The sequence below is a fragment of the Copadichromis virginalis genome, linkage group LG9 (assembly GCF_057382275.1).
Source record: "Copadichromis virginalis isolate Kocher_CV1m ecotype Utaka linkage group LG9, C_Virginalis_male_GT1.1, whole genome shotgun sequence".
Lineage (NCBI taxonomy): Eukaryota > Metazoa > Chordata > Actinopteri > Cichliformes > Cichlidae > Copadichromis > Copadichromis virginalis.
In genome coordinates this window covers 20,567,249-20,573,248 of record NC_140626.1, presented here as the reverse complement: position 1 = coordinate 20,573,248, position 6,000 = coordinate 20,567,249, and positions in this window count along the sequence as shown.

Below are 6,000 nucleotides of genomic sequence, written 5' to 3'. Positions count from 1 at the left end.
AAACGCATTCACAGATTCACAGTAAATATCCCGATTAGCTTCAATGGATCTATAATAAATTTCTGCTAGTTCTAGCGCTTCATTTAAACCGTATGATACTCATACTTACCCAGAGTCAGTGTAAAATAAAATTCTACCTGTGTGAACAAAGTCTGGCTCCTTTAATCCTGCATGACAAACTTCAGGATGCAGGTTTATTGACCCTCTTTCCTGCTGGCACACCTGTGACACCTGAGAGTCAGCTAGAAACTTACAGGAATGTTTACTTCATGCAAAGACTGATAGACTCTGTAATACTGTAAATGATCAGTAACTTAGGTTAATACTAAACATTTGTGCCTCTCTGTCTGTGCTGAACCATTTAGAATCAGGTTTTGAGTCAGGCTGCATTGAGTGTGGGACTTAAAAGCATTAGGCTTGAAGATGGTATGAAAATCTCTACTTACCTTCTACGCTATATTTTTGTTACTGATTTATTAATACATTTTACATTGTTTCTTTTGTTTATCAGTAGAGAGAACACAGATTTCAGAGGCGCAAAGAGAAGCACTGTTGCTTCATACTTAATACTTTAAAGCTGCATTAGGGCACAGCCGCAGTGAGGGAGCAGACACCTTACACTGAGTTCAGAGAAGTCAGAATTTCAAGAAGCGTCTGAAACAGCTCAGGTTTGGAAAGAAGCCTTTTATGTTGGGTGTTATAAAAAATATACACATATTTATAAATACATTTTATAATAACAACTATAATATTATTATAAATAGTAGTTATTCTCTTATTATTATAAATAAATATCAAACATTTCAGTTGATTTTCTATCACATATATTGTGTTAGCCCTGTGACAAACTGGCAGCCTGTCCTGCTTTTGCCCTGTGGCAGCTGGGATAGGCTTCAACCTCCCACTGTCACGATCCTGGGTCTTTTGACCCAGCGTTTTAAGTTTTAGTTTATTTTTGATGTTTATGGTTTATTTTTAAGTTCATTAGGTTATCTAAGCTCATTTGTTTATTTAGATTCCCCTTGTGTCTTCTACCCCTGTGTTTTAGTCTCCCTTTGCCCTTTATGTGTTTCATGCTGCGTGTCTTATGTTATCAAGTTTATATTGTCTTGTCTGCGTCTCATGTTTCCTGTTTTATTTTGAAGGTCTGTGTCCTATGTCAGTGTAGTCAGCTTTGCTTCCTTTGTCTCGTTATGTCAGAGTAGTGTCAGCTGTTTCCCCATGTGTTTCCACTTCCCCCTAATCACCCTTGTGTGTATTTATTCTGTGTGTTTCTGTTCATTCTTTGTCAAGTTGTCTGTTGTTCCATGTCTCCAGGAGTTTCCATGTTTATGTTTTTTGCAACGTTCAAGGTTTTGTTCTTTGCCTTTTGTGTTTAGCATTCAGTTTTCCCAGTTTAGTTCTAGTTAGGTTCTTTCTTGTGTGCATCTGCCTTTTGTTTTTGTACTCTTTTATCAGCCACATTAAACGGCTCACTTTTAACCTGACCATGTTTTACCCAACAGACATTTATTTCAGTGACTCTTTTGAATTTAACGGACTTTGGATTATTTCCTGTGCAGGAGGAGGAGAAGGAGGCTATTCGGTAGTGATGGGCAGATGAAGCTTCATGAAGCACTGAAGCTTTTCATCCAATTGGTTCATCCCAGCGCAAAGCTTCTTGAAGCTTCATTTGCTCTAGTAGGACACCTACTGGACGTAAAAATATTAGTTGGCATGAATTTGAAGAGTGTGGCCTTTTGCACACAGCCTGTAAATGTCAACAATAAAAGGAGTGTGTAAAACATGTATATTGTAGTGATGGCAGTATACTGTGTATATTTATACTGGCAGTATGGAAAATGATCATTTACTGTGAGGTGAGGTGTGGTTGGGGTGTGGACAGTAGTTGTGCTTTTGTAACGTTAAGGTATGGACAGCTACACACTTCTGCCTGTTCACATTCTGTAAAAACTAAATGTTCACTGCTTTTATGACCTTTTTAGTGGGGAGAACATAGCTAGGATTTAATGATTTAACAAATCTTTTGAATCCTTTGTCCTCCACATTGCTAAATGGCTGGGAGTCCTCGATCACCATGCTAACCAGGTCTTCATCTATTTGAGATTGTTCTCCTGAGGAAAGACAATAAAGACAAAGCACAAATATAAATATCACACACGTAACTTATAACAGTTGTATAATATTGTTATATCATTTAGCAACATTACTGCATGCTATATTATCATTGCATTTGATGGCTCACCTGGTCTTGCTCCTCAATCGGCGTTCCCCTTATTCTCATGCAAAGCTCTGTAGTGCCTAAGCATGGATGAGGTGTTGTTGTTATATCCCAGCTCCCTGGCACATAGCAAACACTTCACCTTGTACAAAAGTAAAGACAGCTTAAATAAAGCCTGCAGACGAGCGGTGAGCGGTAGCTAACATTCTTTAATCAAAACACACAAAGAACAGACAAGCAAGCTTGATGAAGTCCCTGCATGACCGCGGGACAGACGGTCAGCAGAGTCTCCCTGAGCCTAGCATGGCTCTCAGTTAAATACCTTCTCCAGGAACAAAAGGCAGTACACAGCTGTTTCACACCTTAAGGTTCACACTCCCTTGCTTCCTACCAGAGTCCTCAAAGACACAAAAGACTCTTCCTGTGGAGTTGTCTGCTTCCCCCAACTTCCTTACTAGACCCCCAGCATTTGTCTTACTGTATGAGTGTGAGACATGTTAAAATCCAGTGGCACCAAGGTATCATACAATAAAATAATGTGATTAATGCATAAGTAAAAGAAATTCCTATACATGCCTCTTCCTGATTTCTTATGTTTTAACATGTTTGTTACACTTACATGTTTCCAATTTCAAATGTTAACACAGATGTTCAGAGTAAATACAGATTGTAGTTTTTCAAATGATGATTTCATTTAGTTTGGGGAAACAGCTCTCCAACTTTACCTCATGTAGAAAAAGTCATTTCCTTCTAAACCTAATAAGTGGTTTTGTCATCTAGCAAGAACTGCAGTCAAGCATTTGCAATAACTAATAAAAAAAAAGCACTTGGGACAATTGTGTTGGTGACAGCTTTTGTTATAATATCAATAATATTTCTATGAATATGGGATACTGTTACATGTTTGCATAGACTTTTGTGGAATATGGAGACACTCCTGGCATTATATGAGCAAAGTGAGACTCATTTTTTAGGGTTGGTGGAGATGAGTGTGAACATCCAAACAATCCCTGTCAGTGATGGAGAAGCTTTGATGAAAATATTTGGTAAAAAGTTCACCAGCATGAAGGAAATGAAGTTTCAAACTTTCCTTAGGAGGAGCCCAGCACGCCTGCTTAAAGAATAGTAAGTGTGGCGATGTGGATGTTTGCAGCGACTGCTGTATAGAGGCCATCCTGCTACACATGAAACACATCAGAGTCATAATTGTTATTTTAGTCACGTGTTTGTTTATTATCCTTATTGTTTTATCTGGGACAGTTTGCAGACATCTCAGAGAGAGGAGACACCAGCATCTGAACAGAGACTCAAACCAGCAACCTGCAGCTCCCTGCTTGGCTGCTCCAGTTTTCTCCTCACTCATGTTGCCCACCAGTGATTTCTAGCTGCCCACCCACACAGCAGGCTAGAATATGCGCTGAGCCTCAGCACCCAATACTTGGACATGTTTTCTTTATTAAACAATGAACCAGACCCCAAAAAGTAAACAGCTGTTATTGCTAGGCAACGGGAGCAGCATTTGGAGATGCAGCACCTGACATTCCTGACCATGTGGGCGGAGCATGCATGAAATGGAATGTTTAGTAGAACTGTGCAACACAAGCACTTAGTTCCAGCATGTTTCATTGTATCCAGACACAGCTAGAGACACATCTACAGCAGCATCTCTGTGCAGGACAAACGACAGTTGACGAAGAAACATCGAAAACTTCACTTCACTCCTCTACAAAACGTTGGTTCCTTTGTTTAAAGGCCAAAATGAATCAAGGGAGATCGAGAAGAGGATCGGCGAGTGCTTCACCTCACAATACAGTACAGCTGATTCATTTTAAATTTCAAATGATACAGGCTGAAAATGTCAAATTAAAAGAAGAGGCAGAAAAATCAAGAGGAGAAGCTAAAAATTCAAAGTTTGAAACTGAGGTAGTATTGCAGGAATTACAGGATGTGGGTCTCAAACTTAAAGGAGAGAAGATAAGAAAACAACAGGCAGAAAACGAGAATGAAAACATGAAGAAAGAACTGTTGCAAGCTCAAAAAGCATTGGAGGAAGAGAAAAGCACAGCACAAGAAGCCAAAAATAAATATCAAACTGCAAAGAAGGAGGCAGGAAATGTGATGCAGGAATTACAGGAGGTGCAGGAAGCTTTTGAAGAGGAAAAAAGCAAAATGCAGTTGGCAACACAAGACGCTGCAAATGTAATGGCTGAAGCTGAAACACTAAGGAAGGAATTACTGCATGTGAAGCAACAACTTGAAGAGAAGAAAAAATGTAAACACGAGACAGAAAATGAGATTGAAAATATGAAGAAAGAATTGTTGGAAGCTCAAAAAGTGTTGGAGGAAGAGAAAATTAAAATACAGGAAGCAAAGAAAGAAATGGAAGATACAAAGAGTTACACTCAAAACATGAAGGAGGAACTGATGAAAGTGCAAGAGGAACTTGCAGAAGGGAAAATTGAGTTGAAGGTATTCAAGAAAGAAACGACGGTGACCAAGAAAGGCTGCAAAGATGAACTTAAAGAAATACAAAAGCACAAAAAGGAAGCTAAAGAGCTCCTCAAACACAAAGGGAAACTGGCCAAACAGCAGCTGAAAGAAACATTTAAAGATGCCGAGGAGCAGCTCAACAAAACCTTAAAAGAGCTGAAGGCAAAAGAAAAGCAAGCCGAGGACAGGAGGGGATTCTGGAGCAGACTGCTGAGAAAGAACTGACCCAGCAGCATCTTCCTCCTTCCCCCTCTCTCAACCTTTCTTTCACAAAAATCCCCCCAAACTTTACTTGGGACGTTTGTTTGTTTTTTAAAAACTCTATTCTGAATGCATGTACTGACATACAAAAATAAAATTGCCATAACTTGACCTCATGTTGCCTGCTTCTTTTCTTGTGTGTCTGTGGATGTAAAACAGTAACACACTTTCTGCTCTGTGTGTTTTTAATTGCAAATAAATGCAATATGTTTTCATTTTAAAATGCAGTGCAAAAAACTTCTGCTTTAAATCTTTTTTTTTTTTTAGCAAAAAGCTTTTTTTTTTTGCCTGTTGTGGAAGTTTTCCATTTAAATAAAGCCTGCAGACGAGCGGTGAGCGGTAGCTAACATTCTTTAATCAAAACACACAAAGAACAGACAAGCAAGCTTGATGAAGTCCCTGCATGACCGCGGGACAGACGGTCAGCAGAGTCTCCCTGAGCCTAGCATGGCTCTCAGTTAAATACCTTCTCCAGGAACAAAAGGCAGTACACAGCTGTTTCACACCTTAAGGTTCACACTCCCTTGCTTCCTACCAGAGTCCTCAAAGACACAAAAGACTCTTCCTGTGGAGTTGTCTGCTTCCCCCAACTTCCTTACTAGACCCCCAGCATTTGTCTTACTGTATGAGTGTGAGACATGTTAAAATCCAGTGGCACCAAGGTATCATACAATAAAATAATGTGATTAATGCATAAGTAAAAGAAATTCCTATACATGCCCCTTCCTGATTTCTTATGTTTTAACATGTTTGTTACACTTACATGTTTCCAATTTCAAATGTTAACACAGATGTTCAGAGTAAATACAGATTGTAGTTTTTCAAATGATGATTTCATTTAGTTTGGGGAAACAGCTCTCCAACTTTACCTCATGTAGAAAAAGTCATTTCCTTCTAAACCTAATAAGTGGTTTTGTCATCTAGCAAGAACTGCAGTCAAGCATTTGCAATAACTAATAAAAAAAAGCACTTGGGACAATTGTGTTGGTGACAGCTTTTGTTATAATATCAATAATATTTCTATGAAT